Source organism: Pongo abelii, chromosome 16 (assembly GCF_028885655.2).
Source record: "Pongo abelii isolate AG06213 chromosome 16, NHGRI_mPonAbe1-v2.0_pri, whole genome shotgun sequence".
NCBI classification, from domain to species: Eukaryota; Metazoa; Chordata; class Mammalia; order Primates; family Hominidae; genus Pongo; species Pongo abelii.
In genome coordinates this window covers 79,312,114-79,328,257 of record NC_072001.2, presented here as the reverse complement: position 1 = coordinate 79,328,257, position 16,144 = coordinate 79,312,114, and the positions used below count along the sequence as shown (strand labels likewise).

The 16,144-nt window shown below is 39.9% G+C and overlaps 1 protein-coding gene across 3 annotated transcripts in view; it reads left to right on the top strand.

The window, feature by feature from the left end:
- The window catches only part of NRG4 (neuregulin 4), a 124,963-nt gene that overhangs the window by 18,800 nt on the left and 90,019 nt on the right, over positions 1 to 16,144 (top strand). For all 3 annotated transcript variants that reach the window (XR_008514236.1, XM_063716249.1, XM_054532958.2), the window contains exon 5: positions 4,105 to 4,152. The gene's annotated coding sequence lies outside the window, so the exon portion shown is untranslated. The remainder of the gene's footprint in view (positions 1 to 4,104; positions 4,153 to 16,144) is intronic.

Genomic DNA, 16,144 nt, shown 5'->3' with positions numbered 1-16,144 from the left:
TCTTTGGGTTAAATCTGCTTGCCTTCTCTCTCTCTCTCTTTTTTTTTTTTTTTTTTGGCGGGGTGGTGGGTTCACAGTCTCACTTTGTTGCCCAGGCTGGGGTGCAGTGGTGCAATCTCGGCTCACCTCAACCTCTGCCTCACGGGTTCAAATGATTCTCATGCCTCAGCCTCTCAAGTAGCTGAGAGCACAGGTGTGTGCCACCACGACCAGCCAATTTTATATTTGAGACAGGGTTTTGCCATGTTGGCCAGGCTGGTCTCAAACTCCTGGCCTCAAATGGTCCACCTTTGGGAGGCCTTAGCCTCCCAAAGTGCTGGGATTACAGGTGTTAGCCACCATACCCAGCCAGCCTTTTTGTACTTGGTTATTAATATCTTTTTCTAGGTTTGTGAATTTCTCTCTTATTATCCCTTTGAATAAAGTTTCTACCCCTCTCTCTACCTTCTCTTTAAGGCCAATAACTCTTAGATTTGCCCTTTTGAGGCTATTTTCTAGATAATGTAGGTGTGCTTCATTCTTTATTTTGCTTTAATCTCTAACTGTATTTTCAAATAGCCTGTCTTCAAGCTCACGAATTCTGTCTTCTGCTTGATCAATTCTACTATTAACAGTCCCTGATGCATTATTCAATATGTCAATTGCATTTTTCACCTTCAGAATTTCTACTTATTCTTTTCAATTATTTTAATATCTTTGTTAAATTTATCTGATAGAATTCTGCATTCCTTCTCTGTGTTATCTTGAATTTCTTTGAGTTTCCTTAAAACAGCAATTTTGAATTCTCTGTCTGAAAGGTCATGTATTTCTGTTTCTTCAGGATTGGCCTCGCACCTTATTTAGTTCATTTGGTGAGGGTATGTTTTCCTGGATGGTCTTGATGCTTGTGGATATTTGCTGGTGTCTGGGCATTGAAGAGTTAGGTATTCATTGCAGTATTCTCAGTCTAGGCTTGTTTGTATCCACCTGTCTTGGGAAGGCTTTCCAGGTATTCAAAAGGACTTTGAGTGTTGTGATCTAAGGTCTAAGCCATATCTGCATTATGGGGCACCCTCAAGCCCAGTAATGCTGTGGTTCTTGCAGACTTGTAGAAGTACCATCTTGGTGATATTGGATAAATCTGGAAGAATTCTCTGGTTTACCAGGCAGAGATTCTTATTCTCTTCCCCTACTTTCTCCCAAACAAATGGAGTTTCTCTGTGCTGAGCCACCTCTGGCTGGGAGTAGGGTGACACGAACACCCCTATAGCCACCACCAGTGGGACTGTGCTGGGTTAGACCTGAAGCCAGCACAGCATTGGGTCTTGCCCAAGGCCTGCTGTAACCAGTACCTGGCTGCCACTTATGTTCATTCAAAGCCCTAGGGCTCTACAGTCAGCATCTAGTGAAGCCAACCAGGCTTGTGTCCTTCCCTTCAGGGTGGCAAGTTCCTGCAGGCCCTGGGCAGGTCCAGAGATGCCGTCTGGGAGCTAAGAACTGGAGTCAAAAACCTTAGAAGTCTACGTGGTGTTGTATTACACTGTGACTGAGTGGGCTTTCAAACCATGAAAAACAGTTCTCACTTTTCCCTCTCCTTTTCACAGGCAGAGGACCCTCACTTTATGGTCACTACCACCCAAGGCCCACAGGGAGTACTGCCAGGCTACCACCAATGTTCACTTAAGGCCTGAGGGCTCTTCAGTTAGCTTGTGTTGCATGCTACCAGGCCTGGGATTCACTCTTCAGGGAAGTGGGGTCCCCTCTGGCCCAGGCCATGTCCAGAAATGCCATCCAAGAGCCAAGGCCTGGAATCAGGGACCCCAAGAGCTTGATTGGTGCTATACCACATTGTGGTAGAGCTTGTACTTAAGATGCAAGACAAAATCTCCACTTTTTCCTCTGCTTTTCTCAAGCAGAAGGAATCTCTTACCATAGCCACCACAGGTGGGAATGTGCTGGGTCTTACCTGAAGCCAGTGTGTCTCCGAGTCTCACCCAAGGCCCATGCCATACTACCTAAGTATCACTATTGATTATTCAGGGTCTCAAGGGCTCTTTAGCCAGCAGATGATGCATCCTGCCAGGAATAGGTCCTTCCCTTCAAGGAATCAGGTTCCCTCTGGGTCCACGGTGTGTCTAGAAATGTCATCTGGGGAGCTAGGGCCTGGAATGGGGGACTTACAATTCTGACTAGTATTGTATTCGACTGTGGCTGAGCTGGTGTCCAAGGTGCAAGACAAAATTCCTCTTTACTCTTCCCTCTCCTCTCCTCTCAAGCAGAAAGGGAGTGCTTGCACTACCCCCTTTTCAACACCAGGCAACACAGCTTGTGGCTCTTTTGTGACTTTTTTGGAGCCACAGCTGTGTTGTCTGGGGTTGGGGGACGGGTAGTGCAAGCACTCCCTTAGGTGCCTTGGCTTGTGTCTCAGTAAGTCTCATGACCGGCAAGTCCACTGGCTTCAAGTCCAGCTCAACACTAAAACTTGCAGTTCTTGGGGCCTAGACTGCCTTTACAGTTTATTTAGGGCCCCAGAGCACTTCAGCCCACAATGAGGAAGCTTGCTGGAACTCAAGTTCCAGCTGCTGGGATGGGTGATTCTCCTCTGGCTAGGGCTTGTCTGAATGCTCCCTCTGTAGATGGGCATCAGCTAAGTTCAGCCCAGTTTTGCTTTATACTGTGACAGCACTGAGTTCAATGTAAGTCTCACAGTCTCTGTGCTCTCACTCTCCCCAAGCACACAGATTTCTTCACACCACTTGGCTACTGTGATGGGATAGGGGAGGGGTAGCATCAACAATTCAAGACTCTTTCCTACTCTAAGTTTCTCTTTCAGAACTATGAAGTTAAAATCAGGTGCTGTGAGTGCTCACCTGATATTTGGTTCTTATGAAGGTGCTTTTTTGTGTGTAGATAGTTGTTGAATTTGGTGTTCCTGCAGGGGGGATGATTGGTAGGACCTTCCATTCTGCCATCTTGCTCCACCCCTCGAGATTGCTTTTATGATTTCTTTTTCAGATTGTTTGCTTTTGGCATATAGAAATACTATTGATTTTTGTATGTTGATTTTTGTATCCTGCAACTTTACTGAGTTTATTAGCTCAAACAGTTTTTTTTGGTGGAGTCGTTAGGTTTTTCTATGTATAAGATCATGTCGTCTGCAAATAAGGCTAATTTGACTTCTTCCTTTCCAGTTTGGAGTCTCTTTATTTCTTTTTCCTGTCTAATTGCTCCAGCCAGGACTTCCAGTATTATGTCGAATTGACAGTAGTGAGAGTGGACATCCTTATCTTGTTTCAGTCCTTAAAGGAAAGGCATTTGATTTTTCCCCATTCAGTAGGAGTTAGGTGGTCATACACTATTTAAGTTTCCCAATTAAGAGTGATGAAAATAGCTAGCACTTGTTGAATCCTTCCTATGTTCCAGGCATTTTACATGTATAAATTCATTTGATACTCAGATATCCCTTTGAATGAGGCATTATCATTATGTCCCCTTCTAACTCTGCCCTCATGTATAGATGAAGAAAGTAGACACAATGATTTTGCTCCCAATGTCACACACCCATTATAGGGTGGAACATTCTACTGTGGAATTGGGAATTGGACTCTAGCCTTCTGGCTCCAGAGCCCATTCTCTGTATACTGTATAGCTACACTACATATATTTATATATATAAAAAACTATGAGTCGAGGGTTGCTGGGAAATGATGATACTTTGAATGGTTGGTGACTTGAGTATATTTATAGGTGGCACAATTTACGTTAAAGTAGCTTTTGTGAGCTGCTACATGGAATAAAAACTTATTGCTTAAATATTTTACATAAAGTTGTTTACGCCAATATAATCAGTGATGTGAGGAGCTGTTGCCTGGAGCAGGCCGGCTGCTGTTATTCAAAAGACTACATCAGGTGGTAGAACCTTAGTGAAATTTTTACCAGGGCCTGACTCAGTCTTTTGGTCTTAGAAACCTAATCTGATCAGTAGAGCCCCAGAGAAGATTAAAGTAGTTTGACAACCTTATAAACCTAATACGTAATGCCAGAATGCAAATTTATTAATGTACTAGGAGATAAAACTGTTACATAAACCAGTTGAACCATAATGATCAAGTCATTTTCTTTCAGGTGGTGGACCTAGATGGGAAACCCAAATGATAATCAAGAGATTTCTTGGTGAGCAACAGGTACCTTAAATATTTTTTGTTTTGTTTTTTCACAACGTTTATCTATTTCAGAAATACCTCAGGTATTTCATCAATAATAGCTGCTATTGGCGTGTACTGTCGGTCTTTAACTTCTAAATAGCCTCCACCCCAGGGCCCCACCACCAGGGGCTCTGCTGCCATAGAAACAGTTGTTAATAAACATGGGTATTTTAGAGAATCTATAGGTTCAGAATTGAGGAAAGGAAGAGTCCATGAAAAGCAGAATTGCTAAAGGGTGCTAATTTCAGGGATAGACTCCTAAGTAGGATGGGTTTGCTTGAGTGGGGATTTCTGTACCTAAAATGTATTTCTATAACACTGCCTGAGGGACTTTTTTTTTTTTCACTTCTGTTACCGAGTCTGAAATTTCACCAAAAAGAGTTTGATTTCTTAAAATTATAAATATTCATAAGTGGCAGATATTCTTAGTGGCTTCCATAATACCCATTCCCTACTGTTCACCTTAATTTTGTTAGGGCAGCAATGTGCCCAGCTTGAAACAAAAAACTGAATAGTTGAAACCAGTCATAACAATCCTGTTCCCCTTTGCCAGTGATTAGGAAGGGAAGTCTGCTGAGTTCAGGGAGGGCTTTTGCTTTCCTCATAAAGAGGACAGAGGTGGCTGGTACTTTACTCTTTCTCCTCTCTTTATGCCTTAAATGGAATCATGAAGCCGGGAGCTGTAGCAGGCATCTTGTAACCATGAGATGACAAGCATGAGGCTAAAATATTCTCACAAGCTGTGGGCCTTGGAGTAGATGGACAGAAAGAGACTGGGGCATTGTTGAACAGCAGTTCCGACTTTAGACTACCTATCTCCAGACTTAACAGAGAAAGGTGAGAGGAAAGTTATTACCCTTGTTATGTGACAGCAAGGCATTTGATTAACTTGTGCCTGCTGTTCCATGGCAGGCTGGCTCTGTGGGAAAGAAGGCTATAATATCAGGAGAAACAATAGGAAAAATCTGGAATATTGGCATGTATTAATTACTTCTTGTGACTTTTCAGTAGGATCTTATAGAAGGGGGTGAACTCAAATTAGTGCTCCCCAGCATTGAACGCGCAGTGGTGGTGGTGGGGTTACAGTTCGCCATAGAAGTATTCTGCTTTTAGCTCCTGCTCTAAATTAACAAAGAACCTCATAATTTGGAATTTTGCAGGGATTAGCGGCAGTACCTCTCCACCTAAAGCTATTGTTAGAATTGCCTCAAGTCTACTGTAAGAGTTCAGAGGTCAGCAGCTAAGAGATGAGAATCCCCAAGCCTAAAGATTATTTGGAAGTGGTTTTTTTTTTTTTTAGCTATGGTTATTCACACAAGGAGTTGATGTGAAGCAAATAAAACAAGTTTTTCCCTCCAAGCAATTCTCATATCCACCACTCTAAGTCAAACCAGTGTGAAGTGGGCTACAAAAGCTGTGGAGCCCCTGGGAAGAGTGTCTGTTTAGAAACTACCTTAGATGTCGCCAAAGAGGACAATGGCAAAGCAGATGCTCCTGAGACTTATACCAGGACCTAGCAGATTGACTAACCAAGGAATTTACTTTACTGCCTGCCAAGGAATCTGCTGTTTCTGTCCTAAAGATACAGTGTGGATTGTGGGCTGTTGACAATGTGTGCTTCCCATTATTCCCTTTTCTGAATGGGAATTTTAATGGGGTTACTCTGTTCTTTCTTTTTCACAGTTATATTAACAAAGGAGGATGGCTTAGAGATAGATATCTTACCTTGTAGCTATTCAGATGGTCAGATAGGAATTGCCATATTTGGACTTGATATAGCAGATAGAAAATCACCCAGGGATTCTGTTTAAAGCTGTTTGCAGTAATTGGATGAGATAGTAGGGTTGTCTTTCTTTAGGAGAGAATGAGTATGTTCTGTTTAATGCATAGGTATGAGAAGAAGTGTGTATGTGCATGTTGGGTTGAGGACTGTGACAGACACTATTGGTTATCCAATGCAATATCTATTCCTTACTTTCACCATAAAAATTAGAAAAGTTAAATACTAGATTTTTTAAACTTACTGCTACAGTGGCCATGTAATACAATTCTAGTCTGTGAGTCTGCTGGGGGACTTCACGGAAGGCTTTCCTCTTTTCTGATAAAAGGGTCAGACAGGGCTGGGGTAACCCCTTTTCTGAGTTTGACTTTAGATGTGATGCTTAAAGCTGAAGTGACCATCTTGGAACCATTAGGCAATAAAAAGAGTATAAAAAGTTAACACACTTAGGATGGTGGAGAAAAAATACTGAAAATATTGATGACATCATTGATTAGTGAACCAGCTTTAGCAGTTGCTCTGTTCAAGATTTTGTGTCTTGTGAGAAATTTATCCATATTTGTGTATGCTATTGTGAACTGGGTTGACTGTTACTTACAACCTAAAGCTTTCTAAACTGATACATTATAAAAGTCTCTTTTATATGCTACAATGTCAGGTACATTTTTGTTTTTAACTATGATGTCCTGTTAGTAAATAATGGTTATATGAAGTAAGGGCAAGCCTTATTTGTTTATTTTTTGAAATAGAGGAGGGATTTCATTGTTTCCCAGGCTGATCTTGAACTCCTGGCCTCCAGGCATCTTCCTGCCTTGGTCCCCTGATGTGGTAGGATGACAGGCATGAGCCACCACACCTGGCCGGGAAAAGCTTTTGGGGAAAAACAAACAAAAACAAAACAAAACAAAAAAACTTTTACAGTAGGCTGATTCAATTCACATGTAAAATTGCATTTTTGAGGTGTTACTATTGACAGACATCTTCTTGATACATAGCCCAGTTTACATTTTACTTTTAGGAGTAGAATATCAGCACAGCCAAGACTTGCACTTTAATATAATTAGGGAATATCTTATGAAAATTGGTTTCCCATGCAGTAAGAAATGCTACAAACTTTTACAACCAAATAAAAGTCTTCAGAAAGAAATTGCTGAGTCCAGTATGATAGGTTCAATATAGTCATGGCTTTTGAATAAGACAGTATTTTAGTTCTGCATCACTGACTGCTAGGAAATGTTTATTACTTCCAAAGTGATATTTTACTCTAACTGCCTTATATCAGAACATCTACTTTAAAATTTTTCAGTTGTCCTTTTAAATGTTTTTGTTCATCATTTCAGAAAATTTTTTGTTCCAATTGTTGACTCAATCATATGAGGTTTAAGATTTTACTTTTCTATTTTTGCCTTTCTAAAAATTAATTCATGGTAATAGCCATTTGTGCCAGCTTTTTATATCACAAGGAGATGCTTAAACAACAACCAAAGGAAAATATGTGGCAAAGAAGAATAGACATTTTTCTGTGAATGTAGTTTATAGGAAAATTTTATTTGGCCTTCAAAGAAAGTTTTTAAGATTTTATGTTTGTTACTTATTCACATACTGACAAGTTGTGATCAAAATAATTTTCCTAGAAAAGTAGTCTGAAGTTTTTTCATTTTGTTTATGCTAAATTCTAAAACCAAAAGCTTTTAAAAATAATCAGAAAGGTCCTGACACTGAATATTCTGTTATTTATTAAATGCCTAAGACATGATTTGGGGGGTATTGAGATCTATTGGTCTCTACTGTGGTTTTCTTGGTGGCTTTATACACAATATTTTGCTTTTCTTTTCTGATGTACCCTGAGTCATGCCTCACAAAAACTAACAATATTGTAAGACTTGCAAAGTCAGCATCTAAGGCGATTCTTAAATGTATGATAAGGGTATTTTCAACCAATTGACTGGAAAATCTTTTTGGTCTATTTCTACTGATATTTGAACACTCTATTGAAGTGGTTTGAAACAAACCTTAAAGCTTGAGCTTTTTCTTGATTTCAATTACTCTTATTTTTAAGACTGTATTGTTATTAGCATGGTGGCCCTGTGCCTAGCATGTAAAGTCTTATTACTGGGTAATTCTCCCTCTACTTCTTGTTTACCCTGTGTGCTGGCTTTTCTTGAGTAATGTATGCCATACATATGCTCATTTTCTTTCACCATTGAAAGCGTTTATCTGTGAATAATTACAGCTTCATTCTTCCTTTCCAATTTTTAGGGCTTTTATTTGTTTGTTTGTTTGTTTGTTTATTTATTTATTTATTTGAGACAGAGTCTCACTTGGTCACCCAGGCCGGAGTGCAATGGCACAATCTCGGCTCACTGCAACCTCTGCCTCCTGGGTTCAAGTGATTCTCCTGCCTCAGCCTCCCAAGTAGCTGGGATTACAGGCATGTGCCACCACGTCCAGCTAATTTTTGGAGAGGCGGAATCTTGCTCTGTCGCCCAGGCTGGAGTGCTGGAGTGCAGTGGTGCAATCTTGGCTGACTGCAACCTCCACCTCCTGAGTTCAAGCAATTCTCCTGCCTCAGCCTCCTGAGTAGCTGGGACTACAGGAGCATGCTGCCATGCCTGGCTAATTTATTTTGTATTTTAGTAGAGACGGGGTTTCACCACGTTGCCCAGGTTGGTCTTGAACTCCCGACCTCAGATGATCCGCCCGCCTCGGCCTCCCAAAGTGCTGGGATTATAGGCATGAGCCACTGTGCCTGGCCCCGATTTTTATGTTTTATATTTCTTTTTATTGTCCTAATGTGCTAGTTAAGACCGCCAGTATAGTGGTGATAGAAATAGTGAAATTGGACTTCTTTGCCTTGTTTCTAATCTTAGGGGAAAGGCTTTCAATATTTCAGTGTGAAATATGATGCTAATTGTAGGTTTTTAGTAGATACTCTTTATAAGCTTAAGCAATTTCCCCTAGTTTTTGGAGATTTTTTTTCCCTCGTGAATGGGTATTGAAGTTTTATCAGATGCCTTTTTTGAATCTATTGAGGTGACAATATAATCTTTGTCTTTTATTTTGTTAATGTGGTGAATTGTATTAATTCACACATATTAGACCAACCATGCTGATAAACCCTACTGGTCACGATATATTATCCTTTTACTGTATCACTAGATTCAATTTGCTAATTTTTTAAGGATTTTTTTGGTCTATGTACATGAGGATTAAGAGTAATTTTCTTTTAATTTCTTGTCAAGTTTTGGCATCAAGGTTATGTTGGCTTCAGAAAAATCAGTTGGGAAATGTTCATTCTTTAGTATCTAAAAGAATTTGTATAATGTTATCTCTTTTTCCTGAAATGTTTGGTGGAATTCACCAGTGAAGCCATCCAGGCATAGTGTTTCCTTTGTGGAAAGATTTTAAATTAGAGATTCAAATTTGTTTATTTTTGCTTTGTCACCTGTGCCTTTGAGGTGTTATTCATAAAATCTTTTCCCAGACCAGTGTCCTGAAGTCTTTCCCCTATGTTGCCTTGCAGTAGTTTCATAGATTCAGGTTTTTCATTTAGATTGTTAATCCATTTTGAGTTGCTTTTTTTTATAAGGTTAGAGGGTGGGGGACTAGTTTCATCCTTCTGCATATTGCTATCTAGTTTTCCCAGCACTATTTATTGAAGAGGTTGTCCTTTCCCTAATTAGTGTCCTTGATGCCTTTGTGAAAAATCAGGTGGCTGTAGAAGCATGGGTTCTTTAAATCTGGGTTCTCTATTCTGTTCCACTGGTCTATGTGTCTGTTTTTATGCCAGAACCATGCTGTTTTGGTTACTACAGTTTTGTAGTATATTTTGAAGTTGTAGCATGATGCATGATGCCTGCAGCTTTGTTCTTTTTTTTTTTTTTTTTTTTTTTTTTTTTTTTTTTTTTTTTTTGAGACAGAGTCTCACTCTGTCACCTAGGCTAGAGTACAGTGGTGCGATCTTGGCTCATTGCAACCTCCACCTCCTGGGTTCAAGCAATTCTCCTGCCTCAGCCTCCTGAGTAGCTGGGACTACAGGTGTATGCCACCACGCCCAGCTAATTTTTTGTATTTTTAGTAGAAGTGGGGTTTCACCATGTTAGCCAGGATGGTCTTGATCTCCTGACCTTGTGATCCACCCACCTTGGCCTCCCAAAGTGCTGGGATTACAGACATGAGCCACCATGCCTGGCCTGCAGCTTTGTTCTTTTTGCTCAGGATTGCTTTATCTGTTTTGAGTCTTTTAGGATTTCTTTTGCTATTTCTGTGAAGAATGTAATTGGTATTTTGATAGGGATTGCATTGAATCTATAGGTTTCCTTGGGTAGTATAATTATTTTAAACAATATTAAACCTTCTGATCCATGAGCATATCTTCCCATTTGTTTGTATCCTTTTCAATTTATTTCATCAGCATTTTATAGTTTTCATTGTAGAGATCCTTTACTTCTTTGGTTAAATTTATTCCTAGGTATTTTATGTTTTTGTAGTTATTGTAAATGGGATTGTCTTGATTCCTTTTTCAGTTTAGTTAATCATCCATGTACAGAAATACTGATTTTTATATGTCGATGTTTGTATTCTGCAACTTTACTGAATTCATTTATTAGTTTTAAGAGTTTTTTGGTAGAGTCTTCAGGTTTTCCTATATAGAAGATCATGTCATCTGCAAACAGGAACAGTTTGATTTCCTCCTTTCTAATTTGGATGCCCTTTCTTTCTCTTGTCTAATTGCTCTACATAGCACTTCCAGTACTATGTTGAATAACAGTGGTGAGAGTGCGCATCTTTTCTTCTTCCAGTCCATCCAGTATGATGTTAGCTGTGGGTTTATTATATATGGCCTTTATTTTGTTAAGGTATTTTCCTTCTATACTTAATTTCATGAGAGTTTTTAATTATGAAGGGATGTTGAATTTTATCAAATGCTTTTTTTCTGCACCTGTTGACATGATCGTATGGTTTTTCTCCTTCATTCTGTTGATATAATGTATCATATTGATTGATTTGCATATGTTGAACCATACTTGCATTCCTGACATAAATCCCACTTGATCAGGTGTATTATCTTTTTTATGTATTTTGGATTTGACTTGCTAGTATTTTGTTGAGGAATTTTACATCTATGTTCATTGGAGGATTTATCCTGTAGTTTCTTTCTGTTGTGTTCTTGTCTGGTTTTGCTATCACAGTTATGTGGGCCTCAAAGAATCACTTTTTTTTTTTTTTTTGGAGGAGTCATCTCACTCTGCCACCCAGGCTGGAGTGCGGTGGCACATCTCAGTTCACTGCAACCTACCTTCCCCTCCTGGGTTCAAGCAATTGTCCTGCCTCAGCCTCCCAAGTAGCTGGGATTACAGGTGCAGGCCATCATGCCTGGCTAATTTGTGTATTTTTAGTAGAGAGGGGATTCACTACGTTGGCCAGGCTGTCTCAAACTCCTGGCCTTAAGTGATCCACCCACCTCAACCTCCCAAAGTGCTGGGATTACAGGTGTGAGCCACCACACCCAGCTGGAATCACTTTTTTTTTTTTTAAACAGTTTGAGAAGAATTACTTTTAATTCTTCTTTAAAGGTTCATTACAGTTCAATGGTGAAGTCATCTGGTTCTAGATTTTTCTGTGTTAGGAGACTGTTTTATTACTGCTTTACTTTTATTACTTGTTATTGGTCTGTTCAGGTTTTCCATTTCTTCTTGGTTCCATCTTGGTAGGTTGTATATATCCACGACCTCATCTATTTCCTCTAGGTTTTCACATTTATTGGCATGTAGTTGTTCATGATCCTTTGTATTTCTGTGGTATCTGTTGTGATGTCTCATTTTTCATTTCTGATTTTTTAATTTGGGTTTTCTTTTTTCTTAGTTTAGCTACTGATTTGTCAATTTTGTTTATCTTTTCAAATAACCAATTTTCATTTCATTGGTCTTTTGTATTTTTTTCTCTCAATTGCATTTATTTCTGCTCTGATCTTTATTTCTTCTCCTAATTTTGTGTGTGATTTTTTTCTTATTTTTTTAGTTCCCTGAGATGCATCATTAAATTGTTTATTTGAAATCTTTCTAGTTTTTTGTGTAGACATTTATTACTATAAACTTGCCCCTTAATACTGCTTTTGCTGTGTCCCATAGGTTTTGGTATGTTGTGTTTCTATTTTCATTTGTCTCATGGGACTTTCTGATTTCCTTATTTTCTTTTTTAATCCATTGGTTGTTCAGCAGAGTGGTGTTTAATTTCCATGTATTTGTATAGTTTTGAATGTTTCTCTTATTATTGATTTGAAGTTTTATCCATTGTGGTAAAATAAGATACTTGATATTTCAATTTTTTAAAAAATTTGAGACTTATTTTATGTCCTAATATGTTGTCAGTTTTGGAGAATGTTCCATGTGCTGATGAAAAAAATCAGTTGTTGGGTGAAACAGTCTGAAAATTATGTCCATTTAGCCTATGGTGCAGTTTAAATCCAGTGTGTTTTTGTTGATTTTCTGGCTAGATGACCTGTTTAATGCTGAGAGTGGATGTTGATGTCCCCAACTATTATTGTATTGAAAGTCTGTCTCTCCCTTTAAATCTAATAATATTTGCTTTATATATCTGGGTGCTCTGGTGCTGGGTGCATATATATATATATTTGACTGTTATATTCTCTTGCTGAATGGATCCATTGAGAATTATATAATGTTTCTTTTTCTCTTTGTACAGCTTGCTTTATATATCTAGGTGCTCTGGTGCTGGGTGCATATATATATTTACCACTGTTATATTCTCTTGCTGAATGGATCCATTGATGATTATATAATGTCTTTCTTTTTCTCTTTGTACAGCTTTTGACTTGAAATCTGTTTTATCTAATATAGATATTCCTGCTTGTTTTTGGTTTTTGTTTGTGGAATGTCTTTTTCCATCCCTTCACTTTCAGTTTATATGAGTCTTTATGGATAAAGGGAGTTTCTTATAGGCAGTATATAGTTGGTTCTTGTTTTTATTTTATTTTATTTTATTTTTGAGATGGAGTCTCACTCTGTCCTGCAGGCTGGAGTACAGTGGCACAATCTCAGCTCACTGCAAGCTCTGCCTCCCGGGTTCACACCATTCTCCTGCCTCAGCTCCTGAGTAGCTAGGACTGCAGGCACCCGCCACCACACCCCGCTAATTTTTTGTGTTTTTAGTAGAGATGGGATTTCACCATGTTAGCCAGGATGGTCTCAATCTCCTGACGTCATGATCTGCCCACCTTGGCCTCCCAAAGTGCTGGGATTACAGGCATGAGCCACCACACCTGGCCTCTGGTTTTTATTTTTTATCCTTTCGGCCAATCTATATCTTTTAAATGGAGTATTTAATCCATTGGCATGCAAGGTTATTATTGATGAGGATCTCCTTCTGTTTTTATGTTTGTTTTCTGGTAGTTTTGTGTATCTTTTGTTTCTCTTTTATTTATTTTTGCAGCTGGTTTTCTGTAACGAAATGGTTTGAATCCTTTCTCTTTCTCCTTTGTATAGCAGTTCTACCAGTGAGTTTAATAGTTTCATGTTTTTATGAGTGTGGTAATTATCTTTTCTCTTCCAAATGTAAGATTCCCTTGAGCATTTCTTATATAGCCAGTCTAGTGGTGATGAATTCCCTTAGTTCTTGCTTGGCTGAAAGCAAAGATTCCTTTATTCCTGAAGGATATCTTTTCTGGGTATAATACTCTTTGTTGATAGATTTTTTCTTTCAGTACTTTGATTGTATCCTATTTTCTCCTGGCCTGTAAGGTTTCTGCTGGGAAATCCACTCAAACTAATGGGAATTCCCTCATATGTGACTTAATTCTTTTCTCTTGCAGTTTTAGAATTCTTTCTTTGTCTTTGACTTTTGATAATTTGACTATAACGTGCATTGAAGAGGACTTGTTTAGGTTGAATCTATGTGGGTTTATTTGAACTTTCTGGAACTGGATATCTGTCTCTCTCCCAAAACTTGTGAAGTCTTCAGCTATTATTTCATTAAATATGTTTTCTGCATATTTAATGAAATACTAGCTTTTTTCCCCTTCTTTTCTTCTTCTGGAATGCCCATAATGCAAATATTTGTTTACTTAATGATGTCTCATACATTTTAGAGGCCTTTTTTTGAGTGTGTTACTTCAAAAGACCTGTCTTCACATTCAGAAATTCCTTCTTCTGGCTGATCTAGTCTGTTTACTGATACTCTCAATTGCATTTTTTTTTTTTTAAATTTTTGAGACAGGGTCTCACTCTGTCACTCAGGCTGGAGTGCAGTGGTGCGATTTTGGCTTACTGCAACCTCCACCTCCTGGGTTCAAGCAGTTTTCCTGCCTCAGCCTTCCAAGTATCTGGAATTACAGGCACCCACCAGTATGCCAAGCTAATTTTTGTATTTTTTAGTAGAGACAGGGGTTCACCACATTGGCCAGGCTGGTCTTGAACTTTTGACCTCAAATGATCTACCAGTCTTGGCCTCCCAAAACTGCTGGGATTATAGGAGTCAGCCATTGTGCCCAGCCTCAATTGTATTTTTTATTTCATTAATTAAATCCTTCAGCTTCAGGATTTCTGTTTGATTCTTTTTTATGATATCTATTTCTTTATTGAATTTCTTATCGAAATAGTCAATTTTTAAAATTTCATTGTGTTGTCTATCTATATTCTCTTTTTTTTTTGAGACAGAGTCTCACTCTGTCACCCAGGCTGGAATGCAGTGGCGTGATCTCAGCTGACTGCAAGCTCTGCCTCTCAGGTTCATGCCATTCTCCTGCCTCAGCCTCCTGAGTAGCTGGGACTACAGGCGCCCACCACCACGCCCAGCTAACTTTTTGTATTTTTAATAGAGACAGGGTTTCACTGTGTTAGCCAGGATGGTCTCGATCTCCTGACCTCGCGATCCGCCTGCCTCAGCCTCCCAAAGTGCTGGGATTACAGGCGTGAGCCACCACGCCCAGCCCCTGTCTATCTATATTCTCTTATATCTCACTGAGTTTCCTTAAGAGTACTATTTTGAATTCTTTTTCTGGTATTTCATATAGTTCCTTATGATTGGAATCTTACTGGAGAATTACTGTGTTCTTCTGAAGGTGTCCTGTTTGCCTGCTTTTTCTGCCTATGTTTTTGTTGTTGTTTGTTTGTTGTTTTTTTGTTTGTTTTTGCCTACGTTAATTTCTATGCATTTGGTGGAACAATTGCCTGCTCCAATTTTCTGAAGTAGGCTTCATATGGAAAGACTTATACATATAGATGGGTCTTGGGGTGTCAGTTTGGTGGGGTGCCTTGGTTTTGGGTCTAGATTATCGTGTAGTATAGTCTCCATGTAGTTTCTTCAGCTGTAATCTGCAATACTAACATTTATGAGTGTCTCAGGAATCTAAGATGAGAGAGTTTGGCAGTGTGGTGTGGCTTTGCTGAGAGCGAAGCTTTTTCTCAGATCAAGGCGCGAGTATGCACAGTGAGTCAGCCAACTTGAAGTCTTGCTGGGGTTGGGGACTTGGAGTTGTTACTCTGGCTGGTGGCACAGGCACCTGGTTGCTCAGCCAATCTGAGGTTATGCCTGCCAGGGGTGGCTTATAAGGCTATTTCTTAGACCTGAGACATGGGTGCACAGCTCTTCAGCTGGCCTGAGGGCATGTCTGTCAGGGGTGTCCTGGGGGGTTGTTTCTCAGGCCTGGGATGCAGATGCATGGCTTTTAAGCTGTCCTGGGTGTGTGTCTGTTCAAGTTTGCTCCTGGAGTTGTTTCTCTGGCCTAGGACATGGGTGGCTTCTTGGGTGGCCTGGATGCCTGTCTGGTAGATGTGGCCAGGACTTGGGTACACAGCCACTCAGTCTGGGAGTGTGTCTGCCAGGGGCAGCCCCCAGGGCTATTTCTGAGGCCTAGGAAGTGGACATACAGCTACTCAGTCAGCCAGGGGGCATGGTAGCCAGGGGCAGCCTGCAGGGCTGTTTCTTAGGCCCAAGACTTACATGTTGGCAGCTTGGAGGCCTAGGGGCAGGTGATCTAGGAGTAGCCCATGAATCTGTTTCTCAGGCTCTGATTGCAGGCATGGGGCCTTTGGGCAGGCCAGAGGTGTCTCAGCAGGAGGGGTGGGTGCCGCAGGGCTGTTTCTCAGGTCCTAGGCTGGTAGCTGCTCCACCTGTTTTGGGGACAGCCCAAGGGATTGCTTGTCAGCTACTTGATAGCCCC